This window comes from Macaca mulatta, chromosome 5, assembly GCF_049350105.2.
Source record: "Macaca mulatta isolate MMU2019108-1 chromosome 5, T2T-MMU8v2.0, whole genome shotgun sequence".
In the NCBI taxonomy this organism is placed as follows: Eukaryota; Metazoa; Chordata; class Mammalia; order Primates; family Cercopithecidae; genus Macaca; species Macaca mulatta.
In genome coordinates, this window is record NC_133410.1 from 39,317,033 (window position 1) to 39,332,432 (window position 15,400).

The 15,400-nt window shown below is 44.7% G+C and overlaps 1 protein-coding gene, 1 non-coding gene and 1 pseudogene across 17 annotated transcripts in view; all 3 read left to right on the top strand.

Annotated features, from left to right (window-relative positions):
- N4BP2 (NEDD4 binding protein 2) overlaps positions 1-15,400 on the top strand; it is a 97,251-nt gene that overhangs the window by 15,737 nt on the left and 66,114 nt on the right. For all 16 annotated transcript variants that reach the window (XR_013417825.1, XR_013417824.1, XM_078003249.1 and 13 more), the window contains one exon: positions 1,390-1,486. The gene's annotated coding sequence lies outside the window, so the exon portion shown is untranslated. The remainder of the gene's footprint in view (positions 1-1,389; positions 1,487-15,400) is intronic.
- On the top strand, positions 6,380-6,478 carry LOC114678498 (U6 spliceosomal RNA; annotated as a pseudogene).
- Positions 11,651-11,786, top strand: LOC114678578 (small nucleolar RNA SNORA51). The gene has a single exon (XR_003730013.1). It is a non-coding gene; the product is annotated as a small nucleolar RNA SNORA51 (small nucleolar RNA).

A 15,400-nucleotide genomic window follows, 5' to 3' on the forward strand; every position in this document is an offset into this window, starting at 1 on the left:
ACAGGCGTGTGCCACTATGGCTGGCTAATTTTTTTTTTTTAATTTTTTGAGATGGAGTCTCCCTCTGTCACCCAGGCTGGAGTGACACAATCTGAGCTCACTGCAACCTCTGTCTCCTGGGTTCAAGCGATTCTCGTGCGTCAGCCTCCTGAGTAAGCTGGGACTACAGGCGTGTGCCACCATGCCTCGATAATTTTTTCTTTTTTTTTGAGATGGAGTCTCACTCTGTCGCCAGGCTGGAGTACAGCGGTATGATCTTGGCTCGCTGCAACCTTCGATTCCCTGGTTCAAGCAATTCTCCTGCCTCAGCCTCCCAAGTAGCTGGGATTATAGGCACACGCTACCATGCCCAGCTAATTTTTGTATTTTTAGTAGAGATGGAGTTTCACCATGTTGGCCAGGATGGTCTTGATCTCCTGACCTCGTGATCTGCCCACCTCGGCCTCCCAATGTCCTGGAATTACAGGCGTGAGCCCCCGCGCTCAGCCCACCTGGCTAATTTTTGTAATTTTAGTAGAGATGGGGTTTCATCATGTTGCCCTGGTTGGCCTCCAACTCCTGAGCTCAGGCGATCCCTCCCTGCACCCCCCCCAGGCCTCCCAAAGTAATACGACTATACTCGTGAGCTACCATGCCCGGCCCCAGATAAATTTCTTTGTCTTTTTTTTTTTTTGTGGGTTTTTTTTTTTTTTTTTGGGACAGAGTCTCTGTTGCCCACGCTGGACGGCAGTGGTGCCATCTCGGCTCACCGCAACCTCCGCCTCCCAAGTGATTCTCCTGTCTCAGCCTCTGTCCCGAGTAGCTGGGATTACAGGTGTGCCCCACCATACCCAGCTAATTTTTATTTTTAGCAGAGATGAGGTCTCACCATGTAGGCCAGGCTGGTTTCAAACTCCTGACCTCAAGTGATCCACCCGCCTTGGCCTCCAAAGTGTTGGGATTACAGGCGTGAGCCACTGCCACTGGCCAGGTCAATTTCTTTATCAACTTTCACCTATTTTAGCATTCATTGATGATTCTTGATTAACTATTCAATTATAGGTTAAAAATGGTAATCAGTTTTGGGTTCTGTTGTTTCTTTTACATTTAATAGCCACCTTCTATAAGGATAAGGTTTCTCTTATCGGCTAAGGCTATTTTGTTATCTGGAATTAGTGTTCTACTTAAAGGCAGAATAATGCTTAGTTACTTTCTTTTATGTAGACATTTTCAGAGTGCAATAGCACCTCCAATGGCAGTAAGTGCAGTCTTTCTTGTCTTTTCTCTTTTGTACTTTCTCTTTGGAATATCATGTATATTATATATATTATAGACATTTTTGACTTTGATTTATTTTGTGATTATAGTTTGATGTGAATTTGACTTTAATATATAATTTTCCTTTTATAGTAAGAAGACATGTTGGATAACAAGAAGAGGTGTGGAGTTTGCATACATCAACCGTGGCCTTAATGAGCATGTTGACAGCATCAATGCTAGACAGACAGTAAGTGTTATTAAAGTTGTAGAGTATGAATATTTTACACATAAGATGTTTTTGTTTTTTTTTGAAATTGGGTCTCGCTCTGTCACCTAGGCTGGAGTGCAGTGGCGCGATCTTGACTCACTTCAGCCTCAAACTGCTAGGCTTAAGCGATTCTCTCACCTCAGCCTCCCGAGTAGCTGGGACTATAGGTGCATGCCACCACACCCAGCTAATTTTTGTATTTTTTGGTAGAGATGTTTTTTTTTTGTTTTTGTTTTTTTTTGAGACGGAGTCTTGCTCTGTCGCCCAGGCTGGAGTGCAGTGGCTGGATCTCAGCTCACTGCAAGCTCCACCTGCCGGGTTCACGCCATTCTCCTACCTCAGCCTCCTGAGTAGCTGGGACTACAGGCGCCCGCCACCTCACCCGGCTAGGTTTTTTTGGTATGTTTTAGTAGAGACGGGGTTTCATCGTGTTAGCCAGGATGGTCTCGATCTCCTGACCTTGTGATCCGCCCGTCTCGGCCTCCCAAAGTGCTGGGATTACAGGTTTGAGCCACCGCGCCTGGCCTGTTTTTTGTTTTTTTTTTGAGATGAATTTTCATTCTTGTTGCCCAGGCTGGAGTGCAGTGGCATGATCTCGGCTCGCTGCAACCTCTGCCTCCCGGGTTCAAGCGATTCTCCTGCCTCAGCCTCCTGAGTAGCTGGGATTACAGGCACACGCCACCACGCCCAGCTAATTTTGTATTTTTAGTAGAGACGGGGTTTCTCCATGTTGGTCAGGCTGGTCTCAAACTCCTGACCTCAGGTGATCCGCCTGCCTCAGCCTCCCAAAGTGTTGGGATTACAGGCGTGAGCCACCGAGCCCAGCTTGTTTTTGCTTTTTTTTTTTTGAGACGGAGTCTTGCTCTGTTGCTTGGGCCGGAGTGCAGTGGCACGATCTTGGCTCATTGCAACCTCCCCCTCCTGGGTTCATGCAATTCTTCTGCCTCAGCCTCCCAAGTAGCTGGGATTACAGATGTGTGCCACCACGCCCAGCTAATTTTTGTATTTTTAGTAGGGATGGGGTTTCAGCGTATTGGTCAGGCTAGTCTCTAACTCCTGACCTCAAGTGATCCACCCACCTTGACCTCCCAAAGTGCTGGAATTACAGGCTTGAGCCACTGTGTCCGGCTCAGAGATGGCGTTTTGTCATGTTGCCCAGGCTGGTCTCGGACTCCTTGGCTCAAGTGATTCGCCTGCCTCAGCCTCCCAAAGTGCTGGGACAACAGGTGTGAGCCACCATACCTGGCCTACACAGGTTTCTAAGCTTTTACTTATATATTTGAGGGACTAAAATAACACCTCATGAGAAGGGAAGTATAATCACAGATTTTGTTACTAGAATTTTCAAAAGAGCTTATGGTGGTGTAAGACATGTTCACTGAGGAAGCATTAAGAACTGAATTGTGGTGTTAGTTTTTCTATTTAATGAGTGTTTTCATTTCTCTGCTTCTTTTTTTTTTTTTTTTTGAGACGGAGTCTTGCTCTGTTGCCCAGACTGGAGTGCAGTGGCATGATCTCGCTTACTGCATGCTCCGCCTCCTGGGTTCTGGCCATTCTCCTGCCTCAGCCTCCCATGCAGCTGGGACCACAGGCGCCCGCCTAATTTTTGTTTTTGTATTTTTAGTAGAGACGGGATTTCACTGTGCTAGCCAGGATGGTCTCGATCTCCTGACCTCGTGATCTGCCTGTCTCGGCCTCCCAAAGTGCTGGGATTACAGGCGTGAGCCACTGCACCTGGCCTTTCTCTGCTTCTTAAAGGCCAATCTTGGCTAGGTACAGTGCCTCACACCTGTAATCCCAGCATTTTGGAAGGATGAGGCAGGCAGATCACTTGAGGCCAGGAGTTCGAGACCAGCCTGGCCAACATGGCAAAACCCTGTCTCTACTAAAAATACAAAAATTAGCGGGACATGGTGGCATGCACCTGTAGTCCCAGCTACTTGAGAGGCTGAGACACACGGATTGCTTGAGCCTGGGAGGCAGAGGCTACAGTGAGCTGAGCTCTTGCCACTGCACTCCAGCCTGGGCGACAGAGTGAGACTCTGTCAAAAAAAAAAAAAAAAAAGCTTAAAAAAAAAAAGGCTAATCTTGCTTCTTCGTATTTTACATATTGTTAGCTATCCGTAAATATTTGTCTACCTGTTTTACGTGTGTTACTATGCATAGTACCATTTTGGAGTATATATCATGATCCATGTTCTCAAGAAACATTGTTAGTTGTAAATATAAACACATATAGATGGAAATTATAGACAGTGCTGATGTATTATACAGAAATACACTTGGAATTAAAGATATATATTTTTCAGCAACTGGCTTTAACATTTAACAACATGTCCTAGAGGTCTGTCTCGTTTTTGCACAGCTTTTCTTTTATTTATTTATGTTTTTGAGATGGAGTCTTGCTCTGTTGCCTAGGCTGGAGTGCAGTGGGGCTCACTGCAACCTCTGCCTCCTGGTTAAAGCGATTCTTCTGCCTTAGCCTCCCGAGTACCTGGGACTACAGGTGCATGCCACCATGCCCGGCTAATTTTTGTATTTTTAGTAGAGACGAGGTGTCACCATATTGGCCAGGCTGGTCTAGAACTCCTGACCTCATGATTCGCCTGCCTTGGCCTCCCAAAGTGCTGGGGTTATTACAGGCATGAGCCACCGTACCAGGCCTACACATCTTGTTTCTATATTCCACCTAATTTTTTTTATTACTGCATAGTATTCCAAAGGATGATTTCTGTGATAATTTATACTGTTTTCCTAAGTGTTTAGAATGTTATAACAGATAGATAAATATTTCTCTTTTTGTTTGTTTGTGTGAGACAGGGTTTTGCTTTGTTGCCCAGGCTGGAATGCAGTGCTTTGATTACTGCCTACTGCAGCCTTGGCCTCTCAGGCCCAAACAATCCTCCTACCTCAGCCTCCTGAGCAGCTGGGACGACAGGCATGTGCCACCAGACCCAGCTAATTTTAAATTTTTCGTAGAGATATGTTTTCCCTATGTTGCCCGGGCTTATCTTGAACTCCTGGGCTTAAGCAATCCTCTTCCTTTGGCTTCCCAAAGTGTTCGAATTAGAGGTGTGAGCCATCATGCCTGCCCCTCATAGATATATTTAAAGATTATTGGTTACTTAATTTGGTTACATTTTCTATAAAAAATATTTTTTGGCCAGGTACGGTGGCTCCTGCCTGTAATCCCAGTACTTAGGGACACTAAGGCAGGAGGATCACTTGAGGTCAAGAGTTTGAGGCCAGCCTGGCCATCATGGTGAAACCCTGTCTCTACTAAAAGTACAAAAATTAGCCAGGTGTGGTGGCCCTCACCTGTGGTCCCAGCTACTTGGGAGACTGAGGCAGGAAAATCCCTTGAACCTGGGAGGCGGAGGTTGCATTGAGCTCAGATGGTGTCACTGCACTCCAGCTTAGGTGACAGAGGGAGACTTTGTGTCAAAAAAAAAGCCAAAAATACCTTTATTTTGAGATGGAGTCTTGCTCTGTGGCCCAGACTGGAGTGCAGTGGTGTGATCTTGGCTCACTGCAAACTCCGTCTCCCAGGTTCATGCCATTCTCCTGCCTCAGGACTATAGGCGCATGCCGCCACGCCTGGCTAATTTTTTGTACTCTTAGTAGAGACAGGGGTTTCACCGTGTTAGCCAGGATGGTCTCAATCTCCTGACCTCATGATCCACCCGCCTCGGCCTCCCAAAGTGCTGGGATTACAGGAGTGAGCCACCACGCCCGGCCCAAAAATACCTTTTTTAGTGACATACTTTTGGTATCTCATGAGATTTTACCATCTACCTTTTTCTTATCACAGTAGTATTTTGAAATCATCTTGTAGGTAACTTAATCCATGGGAAAGACATTGATGATACTGGTTTTTGGTAGCTTCTCTTTCTGAGGAAGTTGTTTGCTGATTGTGTTTGGGAGCATGCTGTGTTTGGGTTCCCTATATATTACATATAGATATATTTTTTTGTTTGTTTCTTTTTTGATGGTCTTAAGGAGCTAAATATTTGATTCTTAGTATCAGTTTTCTTAGGCCTATTATTCCTAGTTGGTTGATATTGAATATTATGTAGAATATACATATGTGGGTCTGTGTATGTGTGTGTGTGTGTGTGTGTGTGTGTGTGTGTATATATATATATAGTTCTTTTTTTTGAGAGTCTTGCTCTGTTGCCCAGGCTGGAGTGCAGTGGTGTAATCTCAGCTCACTGCAACCTCTGCCTCCTGGGTTCAAGCAATTCTCCTGCCTCAATTCTCCTGAGTAGTTGGGACTACAGGTGTGTACCACCATGTCTGGCTAATTTTTGTATTTTTAGTGGAGACAGGGTTTTACCATGTTGCCCAGGCTGGTCTTGAACTCCCAACAAGTGATCTGCCCGCCTCAGCCTCCCAGAGTGCTGGGATTACAGGCGTGAGCCACTGTGCCTGGCCAGAATATCTTTTTTGTTTGTTTGTTTGAGACAGAATCTCGCTCTGTCGTCCAGTCTGGAGTGCAGTGGCGCGATCTCAGCTCACCGCAACCTCTGCCTCCTGGATTCAAGTGATTCTCCTGCCTCAGTCATCTGAGTAGCTGGAATTACAGGCACCGGCCACCACACCCTTCTAATTTTTGTATTTTTAGTAGAGATGGAGTTTCACTATGTTGACCAGGCTAGTCTCAAACTTCTGTCCTCAAGTGATCCACCCACCTCAGCCTCCCAAAGTGCTAGGATTACAGGCGTGAGCCACCGCTCTCGGCCACAATATCTTTTTTGATTGTTATAGAGATCTGTTATTTTCTGGATATTATTCCACCGAGGTAAGTTATTCAAACTTACTTGTCCTTGTCATGTACTACATATAACAGATTTATTTATAAAATGATATGGAGTATAGCACATTTCCTAAAATTGGAATGATACAGAGAAGATGAGCATGGCCTCTGTGCAAGGATATGACATGCAGATTCGTGAAGTGTTCCATATTTTTAGCTTCAATATAAAAACTGTATAAATATTTGTATAGCTGATAAGGTTCTTTTTAGATAAAATACTTAAAAAAATGCAGGTTGTACCTTTTTGAATTAGATTTTAAAGCTTCTGATGTTGAATATTTCTAAATGTGTGTGTGTGTGTGCGCGTGCGCGTATATATATATATATATATATATATATATTTTTTTTTTTTTTTTTTTTGGAGACAGTCTTGTTGCCCAGGCTGGAATGCAGTGGCAGAATTTCAGCCTCCTGGATTCAAGAGATTCTCATGCTTCATTGTCCCGAGTAGCTGGGACTAGTGTCATGTGCCACTATGACCGGCTACTTCTTGTATCTTTAGTAGAGACAGAGTTTCACCATGTTGGCCAGGCAGGTCGTGAACTCCTGGCCTAGGTGATGCACCTGCCTCGGCCACCCAAAGTGCTGGGATTACAGGCGTGAGCCACCGTGTCCAGCCCAATATTCCTAAATATTTAATGGTTTTTTAAGTTTCTTGACTTGTGTATGGTAGCATAGCAAGCTTGGAATTAATATCTTTTGTTTTAAACTTTTTCTTTGAGTCAGGGTCTCGCTGTGTCACCCAGGCTGGAGTACAGTGGCATGCTCATGTCTCAGTGCAGCCTTGACTTCATTGGCTCAACTGATCCTCTCACCTTAGCTTCCCAAGTAGCAGGGACTACAGGTGTGCACCATTACGCCCAGCTAATTGTTTTGTATTTTTTTGTAGAGACGGGTTTTATAATGTTTCCCTGGCTGGTCTTGGACTCCTGGGGTCAGGCAGTTCGCCCACCTTGGCCTCCCAGAGTGCTGGGATTACAGGGATAAGCCACCTGTGTTTGGCCTCAGAATTAGTATCAATAGTAAAGTTTGTGATTTTTAGGATACTGCATTTTGTTTTTTTTTTTTTTTTTTTTTGTTTTTTGAGACGGAGTCTCGCTCTGTCGCCCAGGCTGGAGTGCAGTGGCGCGATCTCCGCTCACTGCAAGCTCCGCCTCCCGGGTTCACGCCATTCTCCTGCCTCAGCCTCCCGAGTAGCTGGGACTACAGGCGCCCACAACCGCGCCCAGCTAATTTTTTGTATTTTTAGTAGAGACGGGGTTTCACCGTGGTCTCGATCTCCTGACCTTGTGATCCGCCCGCCTCGGCCTCCCAAAGTGCTGGGATTACAGGCGTGAGCCACCGCGCCCGGCTGCATTTTGTTTTTTTAAGAAAATCTGTAATAAAATTACGTATCTTGAATAATGATATGGTGCTTTTCAATTTTTATTTTCTCATTTTTTTAATTGTTTAGAGAGGAGTCTCACTCTGTTGCCCAGGCTTGAGTGCAGTGGCATGATCTCAAGTGATTCTCCAACCTCAGCCTCCTGAATAGTTGGGATTACAAGTGTACACCACCACACTCGGCTAATTTTTGTGTTTTTGGTAGAGACGGGGTTTTACCATGTTGGCCAGGCTGGTCTTGAACTCCTGACCTCAAGTGATCCTCCTGCCTCAGCCTCCCAAAGTTCTGGGATTATAAGCATAAGCCACTGTGCCTGGCCTGATATAGTGCTTTTTTTTTTTAGTATTGATGATGTGGTTTTCAGTGGGAAGGTTTTGTATTTTTTGTTTATTTATTTATTTAGAGATAGGCTCTTGCCGTGTTGCCCAGGATGGTCTTGAATTCCTGAGCTCAAATGATCCTCCTACCTTGGCATTCCAAAATGCTGACATGTGCCCATAGCCCTCGCTGCTTGGGAGGTTGAGGCAGGAGGATCACTTAAGCATGGGCAATTGAGGCTGCAGTAAGCTGAGATCATGCCACTGCAATTCAGCCTGGGTGATGGAGGGAGATTGTCTCAAAAACAAAAACAAAAATCTAGAGTTGGTAAGACTTCTGCTTACCATGTTGGAATATTTTGATGATAATCAGTGAGCAAGTATTTATTGATTAGATTTTACATCAGGTTAAAATTATATAATAGAGGCAGAATAATTTGAAAAATGCATATATTCATGGTATTGTTAATAATTTTTGTTTTGAGGACGGGAGCGGGGAGTATATTTGTTTTTACATTGTTCATTTGAGCCAGTCCATTCACATTTCTCCATAATATATCAAATCTTACTTATGCATTCTTATTTTCTATATCCTTTTCAAATACACTCTGTTTAGGTCAGGTATATATATGAAGAAGCTATAAAAGGTTGTTTAAACTAATGTATTAATGATGAGGCTTTCATTATGAAAAAAGAAAGATACGTAAGATTAGATGATAAAATAGTTAAACCCAGTGGAATAGTTAAATACAGTGGAATATGTGGGATTGAGATAAACTGGATTTATAAGTAGAACAGGTGATTGGAAGATAGTGTCAGCTATCTACATATAAATATATGTAAATATATATATATTTTTATATATATATATTTTTACATATATTTATATGTAAATACATATAAATATTTATGTATTTATATGTTTATATTTATATGTATTTATATAATGTTTTTTTTTTTGAGTCGGAGTCTTGCTCTGTTGCCAGGCTGGAGTGCAGTGGCACGATCTCGGCTGGCCGCAACCTCTGCCTCCTAGGTTCAAGCAATTCCCCTGCCTCGTCTCTCGAGTAGCTGGGACTACAGGAGTGCGCCACCACGCCCATTTAATTTTTTGTATTTTAGTAAAGACAGGGTTTCACCATGTTGGCCAGGCTGGTCTCGATCTCCTGACCTAGTGACCCGCCTGCTTCGGCCTCCCAAAGTGCTGGGATTACCGGCGTGAGTCACCATGCCTGGCCTGCGTGCCTGGCCTGTATATGTTTTTATACATAAGAATTTTCTTTTTTTTTTTTTTTTTTTGAGACGGAGTCTTGCCAGGCTGGAGTGCAGTGGTGCGGTCTTGGCTCACTGCAAGCTCCACCTCACGGGTTCATGCCATTCTCCTGCTTCAGCCTCCTGAGTAGCTGGGACTAGAGGTGCCCGCCACCACTCTCAGCTAATTTTTTTTTGTGTGTGTTATTAATAGAGACGGGGTTTCACTGGTTTAGCCAGGATGGTCTCGATCTCCTGATCTCGTGATCCGCCCACCTCGGCCTCCCAAAGTGCTGGGATTACAGGCATTAGCCACCGTGCCTGTCCAGAATTTTCTTTAATACACTAAACATTATTTGGACCCTAAAACTGCCTATATGTTTAGATCTTTTTACATACAAATAGACAAAGTGAAAAAAAGGGAATGGAAGGAATATATAGCTTGCAAACCGGAGGAAGTATAGCGGGAAGTCCATGATTCACCTTTAATTTATAATAATGATTTTTTCCTGATTATGAAAAAAAATGCATTTATTATGGTTTATGTGGAAAATGCAAAAGTACCATATAAAAAAGTATATAAAAAACAAAGTCACCTATGATTCTATTATCCAGAGATTTCTTTTCTGGTCTAATCTAATTCAGTCCCTTTTGTGTGTCTGGGTAGATTATATTTAGTTGAGTGTCTTGCTTTCATTTCTAACATTCTCTTTTAAAAAACTACAGTGAAGCCCAGGTGAGGTGGCTCACGCCTGTAATCCCAGCACTTTGGGAGGCTGAGGTGGGCGCATTACCTGAGGTCAGGAGTTCAAGACCAACCTGAACAACATGTTGAAACCCTGTCTCTACTAAATATACAAAAATTAGCAGGGCGTGGTGCTGCATGCCTGTAATCCCTGCTACTAGGGAGGCTGAGGCAGGAGGATTGCTTGAATGCGGGAGCTGGACGTTGCAGTGAGCCGAGATTGTGCCATTGTACTCCAGCCCAGGTGACAGTGTGAGACTCCGTCTCGAAAAAACAAAAGCAAAAAACTACAGTTAAATATTATCCAAAACAGGCTGGGCACAGTGGCTCATGCCTTTAATCCCAGCATTTTGGGAGGCTGAGACAGGTGGATTACCTGAGGTCAGGAGTTTAAGACCAGCCTGGCCAATGTGGCGAAACCCCATCACTCCTAAAAAATACAAAAATAAGCCTGGGTGCAGTGGCTCACGCCTGTAATCCCATCACTTTGGGAGGCTGAGGCGGGTGGATCACCTGAGGTTGGGAGTTTGAGACCAGCCTGACCAACATGGAGAAACCCCGTCTCTACTAAACATACAAAATTAGCCGGATGTGGTGGCTCATGCCTGTAATCCCAGCTATTACATGCCTGTAATCGCTGCTACTAGGGAGGCTGAGGCAGGTGAATCACTTGAATCCGGGAGGCGGAGGTTGCGGCGAGCTGAGATTGCACCATTGCGCCATTGCAATCTAGCTTGGGCAACAAGAGCGAAACTCCATCTCAAAAAAAATAACAAAATAAGCTGGGCGTGGTAGCGAGCGACTGTAGTCCCAGCAAATTGGGAGGCTGAGGCAGGAGAATTGCTTGAACCCAAGAGGTGGAGGCTGCAGTGAGCCAAGATGGCGCTACTGTACTACAGCCTGGGCGACAGAGTGAGACCCTGTCTCAAAAAAAAAATTATTTAAAACATAGTCTTTTTAAATGGCTGCCTAAACTTCCATTATATCAATCTAAAGAGATGTTGTATTCAATAATCTAACAATCCTGGGTTCAGCTTAATAATAGAAACAACCCAATTTACAAATGGGCAAAATAATCCAAACAGACATTTATTCAAAGAAGTATATAAATGCCAATAAGAACATGTAAAGATGGTAGCCAGGTGCGGTGGCTCACACCTGTAATCACAGCACTTTGGGAGGCCGAGGTGGGCGGATCACGAGGTCAGGAGGTCAACACCATCCTAGCTAACACACTGAAACCCTGTCTCTACTAAAAATACAAAAAATTAGCTGGGCGTGGTGGCGGGCACCTGTAGTCCCAGCTACTCGGGAGGCTGAGGCAGGAGAATGGCGTGAACCTGGGAGGTGGAGCTTGCAGTGAGCTGAGATCACGCCACTGCACTCCAGCGTGGGCAACAGAGCAAGCCTCTGTCTCAAAAAGAAAAAGAAAAAGAAAAAGAATATGTAAAGATGGTCAACAACATTTGTCCTTAGGAAAATGCAAATTGAAACCACAGCTAGATACCACCAGGGTTATGTGGAAGAGTTCCTTGAGCCCAGGACTTCGAGACCAGTGTGTGCAACGTAGTGAGAATCTGTCTCCAAAAAAACCAACCAAAAAGCCTAACCAAACAAATAACAAACCCAACACCTCCTGGTGCTTAACCACAGGCTGTATTCTTACACTGACTAGATAGATAGAGGAGATAGAGTAAACCTACCCCATATATACTTCAGCCCACGCTTTGTGCCTGTTCTGTATTATGAAGCGTTTGGGGGCGTGCATAGAAAAAGAAAAAAAAAAACAAAAGGTAAAAATGAAAAAAACAAACCCAAAACAAAACAATGGACAGTAACGGTGTTGGTGAGGATTAGAGAAATCAGAGCCCTCACATTGCTGGTGGAAGCTGAAATTGGTGCAGCTGCTTTGGAAAACTATCTGGCAGTTCCTCAAAAGGTTAAACATGGAGTTACCATATGAACTAGCAATTCCACTCTTAGATATATACTTAAGAGATATGAAAACGTGTCCACAGAAAACTCTTATACAAATGTTCATAGCAACATTATTCACTATAGCCAAAAAGTAGAAACAACCCAAATGTCCCTCACTTGATGCATGTATACATAAAATGTGTTATATCTGTACCATGCAATATTTCCTAGCAATATCAGTGAAGTACCAATACAGGCTACAACATGGATGAACCTGGAAAACATGCCAAGCGAAAGGAGCCAGTCACAAAAGGCCATGTTTTATATTATAAAATTCTGTTCATATAAATGCCTAGAATAGGTAAACCTGTAGATACAAAAGTAGATTCGTGGTTGCCAGGGGATAGGAGAGGGAGGAATGGGCATGGTTGCTAATGGGTTGCGGGGTTTCTTCTTGAGATAATAGAAATGTTCTGGAATTCGTGGTGATGGTTTTACAACTCTGAATGTACTGAAAACTACTGAATTGTACACTTTGAAATGGTGAATTTTATGGTTTGCATATTATATTTTAATAAAGCTGGTATAAGTAGAAATTTGGGAGCTCCCACACTTAAAACCAATCCATGACATTACCTTTGATACGGATGGTAGTGGTGAAGGTGATGATTTTAAATGTATTTTGAATTTATTATTCATTCATTCATTTAGACAGAGTCTCATTCTGTCACCCAGACTGGAGTGCAGTGGCATGATCTCAGCTCACTGCAACCTCCCCCTCCTGGGTTCTCCTGCCTCAGCCTCCTGAGTGTAGATGGGATTACAGGCATGTGCCACCACTCCCAACTAATTTTTGTACTTTTAGTAGAGACGGGGTTTCGTCATGTTGCCCAGACTGGTCTCGAACCCCTGACCTCAGGTAATCCATCCGCCTTGGCCTCCCAAAGTGCTGGAATTACAGGCGTGAGCCACCATGCCTGGCTTATTTTGAATTTACAACTGGTAGGAATTGCTGAGTGATTAGGTTTGAGGGAAAGAATAGGCAGAAATGACTATTAGTTTTTGGCTTCAACAAGTAGAAATTGCCATCAGCTGAGATTGAAATTACTGTAGATAGGGCAGGGTGGCAGTAGAGAATCAGGTCACTTTTAGACATGCCTGGTTTGAGGTTTTTTAATTTTTTTTCCTCTGAGATGGAGTCTTGGTCTTTTGTCCAGACTGGAGTGCAGTGGCACAATCTCAGCTCACTGCAACCTCCGTCTCCCGGGGTCAAGTGATTCTCCCGGCTCAGCCTCGCAAGTAGCTGGGATTACAGGCATGCGCTTCCATGCCCAGCTAGCTAATTTTTTTTTTTTTGTTTTTGAGACGGAGTTTTGCTCTTGTTGCCTAGGCTGGAGCGCAATGGCGCAATCTCGACTCACTGCACCCTCTGCCTCCCGGGTTCAAGCAATTCTCCTGCCTCAGCCTCCTGAGTACCTGGGATTACAGGCATGCGTCACCACACCTGGCTAATTTTGTATTTTTAGGAGAGATGGGGTTTCTCCATGTTGGTCAGGCTGGTCTCGAACTCCCAGCCTCAGGTGATCCACCCGCCTCGGCCTCCCAAAGTGCTGGGATTACAGGCGTGAGCCACCGCGCCCAGCCTTTTTTTTTTTTTTTTTTTTTTTGAGACAGACTCTCTCTCTGTCGCCAGGCTAGAGTGCAGTGGCATGATTTCAGCTCACTGCAACCTCCGCCTCCCGGGTTCAAGTGATTCTCCTGCCTCAGCCACGCAGGTAGCTGGGATTACAGACATGTGCCTCCACGCCCAGCTAATTTTTGTATTTATTTTTATTTTTTTAATTTTTTTGAGACAGAGTCTCTCTTTGTCACCAGGCTGGAGTGCAGTGGCATGATCTTGGCTCACTGCAACCTCCGCCTCCCGGGTTCAAGCGATTCTCCTGCCTTAGCCTCCTGAGTAGCTGGGCCACCATGCCCGGCTAATTTTGTATTTTTTGTAGAGACGGGGTTTCTTCATGTTGGTGAGGCTGATCTCGAACTCCCAACCTCAGGTGATCTGCCTGCCTTGGCCTCGTAAAGTGTCGGGATTACAGGCGTGAGCCACAGCACCCGGCCTTTTTTATTTTTATCTTTTGAGATGGAGTCTCGCTGTGTCGCCCAGGCTGGAATGCAGTGGTGCAATTTCAACTCACTGCTACCTCTGCCTCTCAGGTTCATGCGATTCTCCTGCCTCAGCCTCCTGAGTAGCTGGGATTACAGGCGCCCACCACCACGCCCAGCTAATTTTTATGTTTTTAGTAGAGACGGGGGTTTCACTGTGTTGGCCAGGCTGGTCTCGAACTTCTGACCTCATGATCCACCTGCCTCGGCCTCCCAAAGTGCTGGGATTACAAGCATGAGCCACCGCACCCAGCTAATTTATATTTTTAATAGAGACGGGGTTTCGCCATGTTGACAAGGCTGGTCTTAACCTCAGGCAATCTGCCCGCCTCAGCCTCCCAAAGTGCTGGGATTACAGGCCTGAGTCACCTCGCCCAGCCTGATATGTTTTTTAGATACACAACGTAGAGATGTTCAGTGAATAGTTTGATGTGGGTCTAGAGTCAGAGAAGAGTTGCTGGCTGAAGATGTAAATTTGTTAGCATGTTGATAGGATTTATTTTTTATTGTTTTTCTTAAGAGATGGGGTCTCACTCTGTCACCAAGGCTGGAGTTCAGTGGCACAATCATAGCTCAGTGCAGCCTCCAACTCCTGGAGTCAAGTGATCCTCCTCCCTCAGCTTCCAGAGTCGCTGGAATTACAGGCATGCCACCATGCCTGGCTAATTTTTAAGTTTTTTGTAGAGGGAAAAGAATAGACCCTAGGACTGAACTCTGGAACACTCCATTGTTTCCAAGTTGAGAGATGCGAAAATCTTGAGAGTGGCAGTGTCCTCAGGAGAAGAAAGCCGGTTCTTGGGGGAGAGATTCATCAGCTGTGTAGATGCTGCTGATAGGTCTAGCAAGACAAGAACTGAGAACTGATCATTTGATTTAATTTTATTTTCTAATTGTTGTTGGTATAAAGAAGTATAATCTAGCCAAGTATGCTGCTGACACCTGTAATCCCAGCACTTTGGGAGGCTGAGGCAGGAGGAATATTTTAGGCCAGGAGTTTTTTAATTTTTAGATGGAGTTTTGCTCTTGTTACCCTGTTCTTGTTACCCAGGCCTAGAGTGCGATGACTCGATCTCAGCTCACTGCAACCTCTGCCTGCTGGATTCAAGCAATCCTCCTGCCTCAGCTCCCGAGTAGCTGGAATTGCAGGCGGCTGCCAACATGCTGAGCTAATGTTTGTATTTTTAGTAGAGACAGGGTTTCACCATGTTAGCCAGGATGGTCTCCATCTCCTGACTTAGTGATCCACCTGCCTCGGCCTCCCAAAGTGCTGGGATTACAGGCGTGAGCCACTGCGCCCGGCCCT